The following is a 14190-nucleotide window of genomic DNA, read 5'->3' on the forward strand; positions in this document are numbered from 1 at the left end:
TAAAATTTTCAAGAGTGTGAAAACAGATACAAGCTAAAGGTGTATGTACAAATATAGGTAGCATACACAGATGGAGACCTTGTGCTCTGTTCTCACCCTTACTGCTGTACAAGTTGTCCCAGTCCCAACTTTCAACTGCCAGCACCCGACTTTGCCTGAGAACTTTCTCAGCTCATTGGCACCCATGCCAGGGAACTCAATTTCACATTCAGTGAATTCTACATCTAATGCTTGGCAAAAACTGGGGTACACAGCCCCCATGTCCTTCACTCCTCAGGGGGAATTACTTTGAGGCACATCTACACTGACTTCTAGAGGATTAGGCTGCAGAAAAACAAAGCCTCCATTAGCTGTCTTCTCTTCTTTGTGCCCTTAACTCCCTACTTTTCAAGTGTTTTTTTTAGATTCATCTCCAAAATCAATTATTTGGAATCAAATCCTGCCTCAAAGACTTGAGACCCAAACTAAGAAGAAAAAAAAAAGCCTACAGATTTCATCAGGTAAAGTAAAAAATTACTTTTTTTTTAAAGATTTTATTTATTTATTTGACAGAGAGAGAGACAGCCAGCGAGAGAGGGAACATAAGCAGGGGGAGCGGGAGAGGAAGAAGCGGGCTCCCAGCGGGGGAGCCTGATGTGGGGCTCGATCCCATAATGCTGGTATCACGCCCTGAGCCAAAGGCAAACGCTTAATGAATGAGCCACCCAGGCGCCCCAAAAAATTACTTTTTATTGTAATTTTAGAAAAAGTAATGCCTGCAAAGTTCTCAGAAAAATTTTTTTTCACCAAAGTGCTGTGCCCCATCAACTGATATAAGGATAAAATAAAATTTAAAAAAAAATTGAAAACATGCAAGGGCTCACATACATTTCTAGTGCTGAAATATGACTGAAAACAAAAATAAAAACAGCTAAATAGAGTAAAAAAATTACTTGAATTAAAGAGTAGCCCAATAGCCTAGATATAATGAAGACATTCTGGACAAGAGCCATATAGCCCACTTAAAAGGAAGTCAGTATAGTAAAGAATTATTTGTTTTATTTAACAAAGATGTTAATAATTTATTAAATATATAGCTATTTTTAATAACAAGATAGTGGGAAATCAGTAGAAAATTTTGGTGAAAGAGGGATTTAGGAGAATATGTATAAGAAAGTGCAAATTTTTAAATGACATAAATTAAAACATTGTGGTTGGTTGAAAATACACCCCACCTGATCTTGAAATTTGGGACAATATGCTTAGTGACATGAAATAATTATTTCTTTCTCTATGATTAAGTCATATTACTCGGCTTAGAGAAAATAATGTTTATATAATAGGGAATGATCTCTGTAACTAGAAAGAATTAATCAAGGCTACTGCATATAACATGCTGGTCAATGCCTTGATAATGTAAACATAAGAAAGCAGACTGAGATTGAGAGATAAAAAGAGGAAGATGAATTTGAGGGAAGTGTAGAACTGTTATTCTCTTACTTTGATATAGTGGGTAGATAAGATATAATGTCTAAAGTTGAATAACCAGGAAATAGAGATCTAAATGTAGTATTTTAAAACAAAGGTAATCAATAGAAAATTTTAAAAAATAATATTTTTACACCTGTCAGAATGTCTAAAATTAACAACACAGGAAACAACAGGTGTTAAAAGATGAGGAGAAAGGGAACCCTCTTACACTGTTGGTGGGAATGCAAACTGGTGCAGTCACTCTGGAAACAGTATGGAGGTTCCTCAAAAAGTTAAAAATAGAACTACCCTATGATCCAGCAATTGCACTACTAGGTATTTGCCCAAAGGATACAAAAATACTGACTCAAAGGGGCACATACATCCCAATGTTTACAGTAGCATTATACAATAGCCAAATTATAGAAAGAGCCCAAATGACCATCGACTGGTGAATGGGTAAAGAATTGACATATATAGACATAATGGAATATTACTCAGCCATCAAAAAGAATGAAACATTGCCATTTGCAAAAATGTGGATGGAGCTAGAGTGTATTATGCTAAGCGAAATAAGTCAGTCAGCAAACTTATACAACTTAGCAAAAAACAAACAAAAATAAAATTTATGTAAAACACATAACATCATTTCAAATAGTGCTAACTACTACATAAACAAAAGTAAAATAAGAAATAAAATCAAGATAATGGGAAAATATCTGAGGATGGATAGAGGAGACTGGTTAGGTTAGGGATGCTTTCGTGATGCTGAATTCATGTATCAGTTCTAACAATTTTTTGGTGGACTTTTTTGGGTTTTCTATATAGAGTATCTTGTCAACTGTAAAGAGTGAAAGTTTGACTTCTTTGCCAATTTGGATGCCATTTATTTCCTTTTGTTGTCTGATTGCGGACGCTAGGACTTCCAGTACTATGTTAAATACCAATGGTAAGAGTGGATATCCCAATTTTGTTCCTGACTTTACGGGAAAAGCTCTCAGTTTTCCCCATTGAGAATGATATCAGCTGTGGGTCTTTCACATATGGCCTTTATGATGTTGAGGTATGATTCCTCCATCCCTACTCTGTTGAGAGTTTTTATCAAGAATGGATACTGTATTTTTGTCAAATGCTTTTTCTGCATCTATTGAGAGGATTATATGGTTCTTATCCTCTATTTAATGTGGTATATCATGTTGATTGATTTGCAAATATCGAATACCCTTGCAACACAGGAATAAATCCCACTTGATCGTGGTGAATGATTCTTTTAATGTATTGCTGGATTCGATTTGTTACTATTTTGTTGATAATTTTTTTCAACCCTATTCATTAAGAATATTGGCTTGTAATTCCCCTTTTTAGTGGGTCTCATCTGGTTTTTGAATCAAGGTAATGCTGGCTTAGTAGAATGAGTTTGAAAGTTTTCCCTCCATTTCTATTTTTTGCAACACCTTGAGAAGAATACAGATAAACTCCTCTTTAAATGTCTGGTAGATTTCCCCTAGGAAGCCATCTGGGTCTGGACTTTTTTGGGAAATTTTGGATTACTGATTCAATTTCTTTGCTGGTTATGGGTCTATTCAAATATCCTATTTCTTCCTGTTTCGATTTTGGTACTTTATGTTTCTAGGAATTTATCCATTTCTTCCAGATTGTCCAATTTGTTGACATAATTTTTCATAATATTCTCTTAAAATTGTATTTCTGTGGTGTTGATTGTGATCGCTCCTCTTTCATTTGTGATTTTATATATTTGGGTCCTTTCTCTTTTTTTTTTTTTTTTTGGATTTCATTTATTTGAGAGAAGGAGAGAGCATGAGAGAGAGAGAGAGAGAGAAAGAGAGAGAGAGAGAGCAAGCAGTGGGGAGAGGCAGAGAGAGAGGGAGAAGCACACTCCCTGCTGAGTAGGGATCCCATTGCTGATCCCAGGATCCTGGGATCTTGACCTGAGCTGAAGGCAGATGCTTAACCAACTGAGCCACCCAGGTGCTTTATTTTCTCTTTTTGATGAGTCTGGCTAGAGGGTTATTAATTTCACTAATTCTTTGAAATAACCAGCTCCTGGTTTCATTGATGTATTCTATTCTTTTGTTTATTTGTTTTTATATCATTTGTTTCTGCTCTAATCTTTATTATTTCCCTTCTTTTGCTGGCTTTAGGCTTTATTTGCTGTTGTTTTTCTAGATCCTTTGGGTGTAAGGTTAGGTTGTGTATTTGAGACTTTTCTTGCTTCTTGATGTAGACTTGTATTGCTATATATACTTCCCTCTTTCTTTTGCTGCATCCCAAAGATTTTGGACTGTCCTGCTTTCATTTTCACTTTTTCTCATGTGTTTTTCCATTTCTTCTTTAATTTCCTGCCTGAACCATTCATTCCTTAGCAAGATGGTCTTTAAATTCCATGTATTTGGGGACATCTGGGTAGCTCAGTTGGTTAAGCATCTGCCTTGGACTGAGGTCATGATCCCAGAGTCCTGGGATCGAGCCATGTATTGGGCTCCCTGTTCAGCAAGGAGCCTGCTTCTCCCTCTCCCTCTGCCTGCCACTCCCCCTGCTTGCTCTCTCTCTCTGTCAAATAAATAAATAAAATCAATTAAAAAATACACTCCATGTATTTGTGTTTTTTTCCAATTTTTTTTCTCGTGGTTGACTTCAAGTTTCATAGTGCTCTGGTCAGAAAATATGCATGGTATGATCTCAATCTTTTTGTACTTGTTGAGGCCTGATTTGTGACCTAGTATGTGATCTATTTTAAAGAATGTCCCATGTGTAGAATGCACATTCTTCTGCTTTAGGATGAAATGTTCTGAATATATCTGTTAAGTCCATCTGGTCCTGTGTGTCATTCAAAGCCACTGTTTCCTTGTTGATTTTCTACTTTGATGATCTGTCTATTGAGGTAAGTGGGGTATTAAAGACCCCTACTATTATTATATTTTTTAAAAGATTTTATTTATTTATTTGAGAGAGCAAGAGAGAGAGAGAGAGAGAGAGAGCATGAGTTGAGGGGGAGGGGCAAAGGAGAAGGGAGAAGAAGACACCTCTTACTTTCCACAGTGTGGCCTCTTCTCTCCCTCCAGTGTTCTGTCAGTCCTCAGATTAATTTTTTGGGTATTCAGAATGATTTGATATTTATCCAGCTATGTTTGAGCGATAAGGCAAGCCTAAGGTCCTCCTACTACTCTGCCAGCTTAGCTTCTCCTAAAAAAGTTTTATCTTTTTATCCACTACTATTTTGACTTAATCTGTTAAATGCAGAAAACCTAATCTTAACTTATATAAACCCTTTTTTAAAAAAGGTTTTTAATACTAGAATGCAACTGATTGTTAAGTATCAGTATTCCATGACCAAGTAGGATTTATCCCCAGTTCAGATGAAAAGTATAACATATGAATATCCATCAATATGTGGGGCTTTATTAATAGGGTATGCAATTGTCGCAGACTGCCTGGGCCCATGGGGCTTCTTGAGATGCTGGACTTGAAATGCTAAAACTGGGATAGTCCTGTGCCAAATGGTATGCTTGGTTTTGTCCATTTAGTCTGCACAATGTATAAAAGGAGAAAACAGATGATCAATTTAATATATTTAGAAACAACACAATAGAATAAGACACTCGTTCTTAATTAAAAATAAATGTTCAGTTTCTCTTCTGGCTGTGGCAGATTAGTTTGTTTCAGATCTATAAACTCATTGATAATAATTAGAAAAGCTAGGAAGAAACCAACAAAATGAAAAAAAATTCTGGTTGAATGCCTTAGAGAGTTAGCAAGTCATCAATAACTTACAAGGCAAGATGGGAGAGAGAAGGAAATTCTGAAGCAGTGAGCCTCTTGGGGTTTCTTGCCTGCTGGAGGCGTTAACGAAGAGTTCAGAAGCAGACCCACACTTACACAGATATTTGATTTATTACTACAGTGGCTCTGCTGAGAAATAAGGAAAGGAAGGCCTAGTCCATTATATAATAATATTAAAGACAAATAAATAAGCAAACAAACAATCTGGTCCCTATCTTCCACAATACATAAAAATCAATCCTTACTGGATTTAGATCTAAATGTAAAGGTAAAATTATGAAGCTTCTTGAAAATAACACTGTAGACTTTTAGTTAAAAGATATTTCTTAATCATAAGACAGAAAATATTAATTATAAAGGTAAAAATACAGTGTTTCATTTATTGAAAGATACCACTAATAGAATAAAAATGCAAACTGTGAGTGGGAGAAAATATTTTGAATACAAAAAACTGACAAAAATGTATCCCCCCCCCACAAAAAACAACTAAAAATTTCAATATAACCAGGAGAAAAAGGCAAACAAATGAAGGGACACATCACAAAAAGATATACTAATGGATGATAAATATTCAAAAAAATGTTCAAACCCATTAATCATCAGAGAAATTAAAATGAAAGTCACAAGAAGAAATCACTATCCACCTGCAAAATTTCTCAAATTAAAAAAACAAAAAATGGTAACACCAAGTGTTAACAAGGACATTGAGCAAGAGGAATTTGGTAAAATCACTTTGAGGAATTCCTTTTATGTTACATCATATACTAGGAGGCAATAATTATTCTTTTTAGATATATTCCCAATAAGCACTTAATATGTGTGCCAAAAGATGGACAGGCATATTCACCTATAATATTTCATTCAAAACACTACTACTTTCATTTTTCAGGTTTTTTTACAATCTTGATCCAGATATCTCAAGTTTTAAATATTTAAAACTATGAGAAAAATACATTGTCATAACATTATCAATGTTTTTCAAACATTAAATTCAAAAACACTTATTTTAGGCACAAATATACTTCCACATTTAGTTAAAGGGGACTTGATTTTTTTGGATAGATAAATACCTGTTTGAAATGAATGTTATAAATGTGGCAATTTATAGATTGAATCAAAGTATCATCATGATAAAAGAAATAACATAATTGTAACTATTTTTACTGGAATTTGTTGATAACAATACTTATACTCCAAAAGGCAATGTGCAATGTGACATTTCCTCACTAAACTATTTTTTCTGTTTTGTTAATTTAGTTGAAATTATGTTTGTTGTTAATTAAAATAAAATGAGAAGCCAGTTTGAAAATATGCTTATGAAAAATTTATTCTTTTTTCACTTGATCATTTATATTTAATGTCTGACTGAAATATACTTTGTGTGATTCTACTTGTTTATCTTGGAAAGAACTATACATACACATAATTTTTAATAAAGCCCTGAAAGTCTCTCCTGATTGAATTACCATTCACTTAAAATATGTTAAAATTTACAAGTTTGGATATCTCTTAAGAAACCAAAATTTATCATCACCTATTGTTTATGCCATTTATTTGAAGAAATCTATGGATTATTATAATTCCTGCCATGCCTTTTCAAAAGTCATGCAAATGTCTATTATGGCATTATTTAATATTAAAACTACAAAAACAACAATTTGAAGTACAGTTTTCAAAACCAAATCTCACTCCTGAAAACAGATAAATATTTTGCTGATTGCCAAGAAAACACAGGTATAATTTTTAAAAAGGATGCTAGCACCAACATGTTACCATCTATTCTGGTTCTGAGTTTCAGAGTTCTTATGCTTCTACCATTCCTCAAATCCTTTATATAAATTCTGGTATTTCTGTGCATGTACCCTTATCTGATCCTTCGAGCAAACTAATTTTCTTCAATTATTCCATAAATATTTGCATTAAAAATGTTTATTATCTTTTGTTTATAACCCTATTTGGTTGATTCTCAGGTATCTTAACTAAATCATTTTAGCAAATTCAGACTTTTTAAAAAAATATTTTTTAAAATTTTTTTATTATGTTATGTTAGTCACCATACAGTACATCATTAGAAAATTCAGACTTTTGCATGAAGATATTTGATAAAGTATTCAACACTTCAATATCCATTTTATTTTGTAATTAAGCAAATTATAGTAAATTTATCTCTAAAGGAGAGTGAGTAGGACTTCTGGTTTCAACTCCAATATATAAAGAACAGGAAAGTTATCACTCTTCTCACAACAACAAAAAGATGGACATAAATCAGTGACTTTTCTTGGATCCGAAAGCACAAGTTACCAACCCAATATTTAGAAAAAGAGGTGCAGTCAGAGAGATTAGCAAATGAGATCTGCTTTCCTGGAGCAAAAGTGGCTGCAGCCATAAACTAGGAGGAACATTTACATGGAGACTGGGTGTGGAGTAGCATGAGAATGATAAGCTCCTTGGAAGCCATCACATTTCCATGGGCTTTCCCTGCAGCAATCTTCTGTAACTTTCTGTTCACTCAAGTCCCTGGTTTCCATGTGAGGATACCACAAAGATTCCTTCTTGGGTCTGGGAATAACTACTCTAATAGACTGCCAGAACCTTCTCAGTAATAAAGGCCTACTCTTAAGGAAAATAACTTTTCTAGAGTACAGTTCTAAAACTTTATCCCAGGTGAGAGGAGAGAATTCATTTGTACTCCAGTACCCTCCAGCCTGTCTGTCTCACCTAAGGGGAAAATGCTATGCTAAAACACAGTCAACAGGGGTCAAGGCCTAAAATAAAAATAAAAATAAAAATAAAACAAACAAACAAACAAACAATGAAACAGATTGGGAGAACACTATAGCCAGGGAAGAGAATAAAAGCTGTATCACTGAAAAAACACAAAGTGCACAGCCTTGAGATGTAAATCACCAAAAAGACTAAGATTATAATTAAAGGATTATAGAATACTACCTCTACTGGACATCTTATCATCATACAGGGTTCCAATATAATAAGAGTGGGTTACAGATAAAAGAACTTGAAGATACAGGCTATCTAAGGAGGATTCTCCAGGGAAGCTTAAAGTCAAGAGGGGAGACAAAAACAAAGACAAAAAGGAACTTGAAGCTTCTGATACCTGGTTAAACAAACATTAAACACCACCCAACTATTATCCAGAATAAAATAGATCTGTACTGTAAAGGTCTATTCAATTTATTTCCTATTACTCAGTACAAAATGTCTGACATCCAACAAAATTGTGAGGTATACCAAAATGCAAAAAAATTGCACAATCTGAAGTGATAAAGCAATCATAATAAAATTCATATATGACACAGGTGTTACAATTATTTGACAGGGTATTTAGAATATTTACAATAACTGTGATTCACAACTTAAGAGCCCAAATATACAAAGGAGACAGCATGCAAAAATTGATGAGTAATGGAAAGAGAGCAAATGAAACTCTAAGAAATAATCAAAAGGAAATGATAAAAATCAAACACACAGTAATATATATGAAGAATACATTTAAGGGGCCCATCAGTACACTCAGTATAGCTCAGAAGGAAAAAAAAAATCAGTGAATTTGAATATATGTCAATAGAAATTTCCCACACTGAAATTCAAAGGAAAAAAAGAATGAAGAAAAATAAAAATTGAATATCCTATTATGTTGGAGAATATCAAAAGCCATAATATATGTGAAATCAGAATACCAGAAGAGAAAGAAAAAAGTGGAGAAAAAGAAATATTTGAAGTAACAATGACCAAGAAATTTCCACAATTAGTAGTCATCAGATTACATATTCAAGAAGTTCAGAGTATAAGCAAAATAAATATATATTTTTAAAAAAGGGTAAAGAAGAAAAAGAAAGGGTAAGCAAACCAACGGTTAGGGATATCAAATTCAAATTGCAGGGAGAAAAATAGGAAATCTTAAAGAAGCAATCTAGGGAGGTGGAAAACACTTTACTTATAGAAGAAAAGATAAGAGTTATAGGAGCTTTACAATCTAAAACTATACATGCTAGAAGAGAGTGAAGTAAAATATTTAACATATTGAAAGAATAAAACTACCAATCTAGATTTCTATATGCAATGAAATTATCCTTCAGTAGTAAAGAAAAAAAATAAGATGTTCTTAGACAAATAAATACTGGAGGAATTTATCACTAGCAGACCTTTCCTAAAATAGATGATACCAGAAGAAATTTATATAGGTCAGAATTCATATCTACATAAATGAAGAAAGAAGATCAGAATAGGCATAAATGGAGGTAATTTTTTTTCTATTTCTTATTCTTAATTGATCTAAAATATAACTTTCTGCTTAAAGTAATAAAAGAAAAATGTACTGGGTTATTAGGGCATATGGGTAAATGTAATAGGTACAGCAACATCACAAGTAACAGGAAAGAGAATTAGTAATACTCTGTTATAAAGTGCCAGTCCTACATATGAGTTGGTAGTGCTACTTGATGGTGGATTTAGAATAGTTAAAAATGCAGATTGTATATTCTAGAATAGTCAGTATTTTTTTAATTAAAATATAGTTGATACACAGTCTTACATGAGTTTCAGGTATACGACATAGTGATTTGACAAGTCTATTTGGTATGCTATGGACACTACAAGCATAGCTATATAATCTGTCACTATACAAAGCTATGACAATACCATTGGCTATCTTCCCTATACTGTACAACTGAAAGCTTTTTTAAAGCACAATTTACATGCAAAGAGAGAAGATAGAATGAAAATATATAAATGCTTAGTTAAAATTGCAAAAGGCAGAAAGGGGGGGAGATGAAACGAAGACCACATGTAACAAATAGATGACAGTTACAAATATAGTATATATTAATACAACTACATCAATAGTCACTTTAAATGTGAACAGATAAATACATAAATTAAAAGACAAAGACTGCAAGCACGGGTTATTTTATTATTATTATTTTTTTACTTTATTATATGCTGACTGCAAGGATTCAACTTTAAATATAAAGACCTGGATAGGTTGCAAGCGATGTAATTAGAGAAATATAATATGAAAACACTAACTAAAGGAGGGCTGAAATAGCTATGTTAATTTCAGGTGAAATGAACTTCAGAACAAGAAATTTATGAGCAATATTATGGGCATTACAAAGCTTTATAAAAGGGGCAATTCTCCAAGAAGACATTGGCAATCCCAAATGTGTATGTACCTAAAAAGTATCAGAATACATAAGGTAAGAACTGCAAGGAGAAATAGAGAAATCCACTATCAATGTTGAGGATGGAAAATACTCTCCGTTGATAATTCATTAATCAGGAAAGCAGAAAATCAGTAAGAATGTAGGCGACCTGAAGAGCACAATAAACCAACTTGATTTAATTGACATTTACAGAAAACTTTAAGAACAACCGAATAAATGTTATTTTCCAACTCATGTGAAACATTCACCAAGATAGGACACATTCCAGGCCATAAAACATAACTTAGCAAATTAAAAAAAAATAAAATTATACAAATAAGTTCTCATAATATAAAATAGAAATCAATAGCAAAAATATAACTTAAAAATCCCCAAATGCTTGGACATTAAACACTACCCTTCTAATAACTCAACAGAATTTTTAAAAGTCTCAGTAGAAATTTAACAAAATCTTAAACTAAATTAATAAAAAAATACAGCTTATCAAAATTTTACTCAAAATTTTGTGCAGCAAAAGCAGTGTTTGAGGGAAATGTATAGCATGAATGCATATATTATAAATAATGAAGATCTTAAATTATTAACTAAGCATACACCTTAGGATACTAGAAAAACAAGACCAAATTCAGTTTTAAAACCAGCATAATAAAAAAGAGAGAGAGAGAGGAAAAATCAAATTTAGAACAGGAAAACAATAGATAAAATCAATAAAAACCAGTGGATGGACCCCTGAAAAGCCTAATAAAATTGATGAACCTCTAGCCCGGCTAACCAAGTAAAAAGAGAGAAGACACCAACTACTAATATCAGAAAGGAAAGATCTAGGACACTGACAATACCAAATGCTGGCAGGTGTATAGAGTCACAGAAACTCTCATTCACTACTGGTGTGAATACAAAATGATAAGGCAACTGTGGAAGACAATTTGGCAGTTTCTTACAAAACTAAACATACTCTTTTTTTTTATTTTTTTATTTTTTTAAGATTTTATTTATTTATTCGACAGAGAGAGAGACAGCCAGCGAGAGAGGGAACACAAGCAGGGGGAGTGGGAGAGGAAGAAGCAGGCTCATAGCAGAAGAGCCTGATGTGGGGCTCGAACCCAGAACGCTGGGATCACGCCCTGAGCCAAAGGCAGACGCTTAACCGCTGTGCCACCCAGGCGCCCCAAAACTAAACATAATCTTAACATACGACCCAGTAACTGTGCTCCCTAATACCTACCCAAAGGGGTTGAAAATGTAGGTACACAAATACCTGCACATGGATGTTTATAGAAGTTTCATTCATAATTGTTAAAACTTGGAAGCAACAAAGATGTCCTTCATTAGGTGAATGGATAAACTATGATACCTCTATACAATGGAATATTAGTGATAAAAATAAATGAGCTATCAAGTCATGAAAAGACATTGAAGCACCTTGAATGCATATAACTAAGTGAACAAAGCCAATCTGAGAAGCTATGTACTATATGAACCCAACTATATCACATTCTGGAAAAAACAAAACTATAGAGACAATACAAATATCAGTGGTTTCCAGGGTGGGAAGGGGAGATAAATAGGCAGAGCACAGAGGACTTTTAGGGCAATAAAAATTACCAATTGATCTTTGTATAAGCAGGGGTTAGGGGTTCTACCCCATGCAGGTGAAAATCCACAAATAACTTTTGATTTCCTTAAAAGTTAACTATTAATGGTCCACTATTGACCAGAAGCCCCACAGATAACATAAAGAGTTAATTAACACATATTGTGTATATGTATTATATACTGTATTCTTACAATGAAGTAAGCTAAAGGAAAGAAAATATTAAGAAAATTATAAAGGAAAGAAAATACATTTATAGTACTGTACAATATTTGTCAAAAAAATCTGCATATAAGTGGACCCACACACTTCAAACCTGAGTTGTTCAAGGGTCAACTATACTTGGTATATAACGTTATAATGATAGATATATGTCATTGTGCATTTGTCAAAACCCATATAATATATAATACTAAGAGTGAACCCTAAGGTAAATTATGGACTTTGGGATTATGATGTGTCAATGTAGATCATCTTGAGTTAAAAAATGTATCAATCTGGTAAGTGATGTTCATGATGGGGGAGGCTATGGGTGCAGAAGTGCTGAAGGTATATGGAGAATCTCTGTACCTTCCTTTCAATTTCCTGTAAACCCAAAACTGCGCTAAAGAAATAAAGTTTAAAAGAAAGAGAAGAAAAATAGTAGTTATTGCTACTGATCTTATGGGCACTAAAAGGATTACAGGATGATACTGCAGTACTTGTAGCTTGATAAGAGATAAAATGGAAAAATTCCTTGAAAGACACAAACTACTAAACTCAGAGAAAAATAAATAAATAATTTAAATAGGTCTATACCTACCAAGAAATTGAAGCAATACTTAAAAACCATCTTTAAAAAGAAAGCATCAGGACAGATGATTTTGCTGGTAAAAATTTCCAAACATTTAAGGAATAAATAATACCAATTTTCCGTATTATCTTGACGTAGAGGAAACAAAGCCTAACTTATTCTATGAAGTCAGCAATGACCTAAACCGAAACCATAACTGGTATGACAAGAAATAAAAACTACAAGCAATTATGCTATGAGTTTAGATGCAAAGATCTTCAAAAAACATTAGTAAACTGATTCCACTGATGTTATAAAGAATTATATACCAGGATCAAATAGGATATATTATGGATATGTGAGACTAATTAAGCACTAAAGTGTTTATCAATGTAAGCTACAATATTAACAGGCTAAAAAAGTAAAATCATATGGTCATATTAATTAATAGAACAACTATAACTCTCATTTATGACATGCACACTCAGCAAACTATGGAGAACTTCCTGAAAAGATAAATAATGTTTACAAAAAAACCCACAGCTAACATCATCATTACTGTATAGCTGAAAGACAAGATTCTTTTCTTCTAGGATCAGGAATAAGGCAAAGTAAGGATATCTATTCCTATTAACACTATACTGGATGTCCCAGATAGTACAAGATGGGAAGGAAAGAAGAAAGGAAGGAAGGAAGGAAGGAAGGAAGGAAGGAAGGAAGGAAGGAAGGAAGGAAGGAAGGAAGGAAGGAAAGGAGGGATGGAAGGAAGGAAGGAAGGAAGAAGGAAGGAAGGAAGGAAGGAAAGGAAGGAAGAAGGGAGGGAAGGGGAGGGTAGGGGAGGGTAATACCCAATTGGTACTACTCAAAATTCTCGAGATCCTCAAAGCAAGGAAATTGTAAAAACTGTCTTGACCAAGAGGTATCTAAGAAGACATGACAACAACATATAATATGGTGTCCTGGATAGGATTCTGGAACAGAGAAAGGAGATTAAGTAAAATGTCGGGAAATTCAAATAAAGTATGGACTTCAGTTAATAATGTGTCAATGTTGGTTCATTAATTGTAATAAATGGAACATACTATGATGATAGAACCACCTGGGCATGGGGTGGGAATTCTTTCACTATCTTCGCAACTTTTTTGTAAATCTAAAACTATTTTATAATAAAAAAATATTAAGAAAAATGATATAAAATGAGAAAATAATAAGTTACTACTTTCTTTTTCATTTATTTGTTTTTGTTTGTTTTGGCTATGGACTTAGCAATATATTGGAAGGTTATGAATTTTTTCCTTTCTCCATCAAAAATAGGACAGCCAAAAGATTTTTGTTCTGAATTTTGGGCTCCCTTAGCAAAAAGAAGTATTTATCAGGTTTTTCTGCTTCAG

This window comes from Ailuropoda melanoleuca, chromosome 11 (genome assembly GCF_002007445.2).
Source record: "Ailuropoda melanoleuca isolate Jingjing chromosome 11, ASM200744v2, whole genome shotgun sequence".
Lineage (NCBI taxonomy): Eukaryota > Metazoa > Chordata > Mammalia > Carnivora > Ursidae > Ailuropoda > Ailuropoda melanoleuca.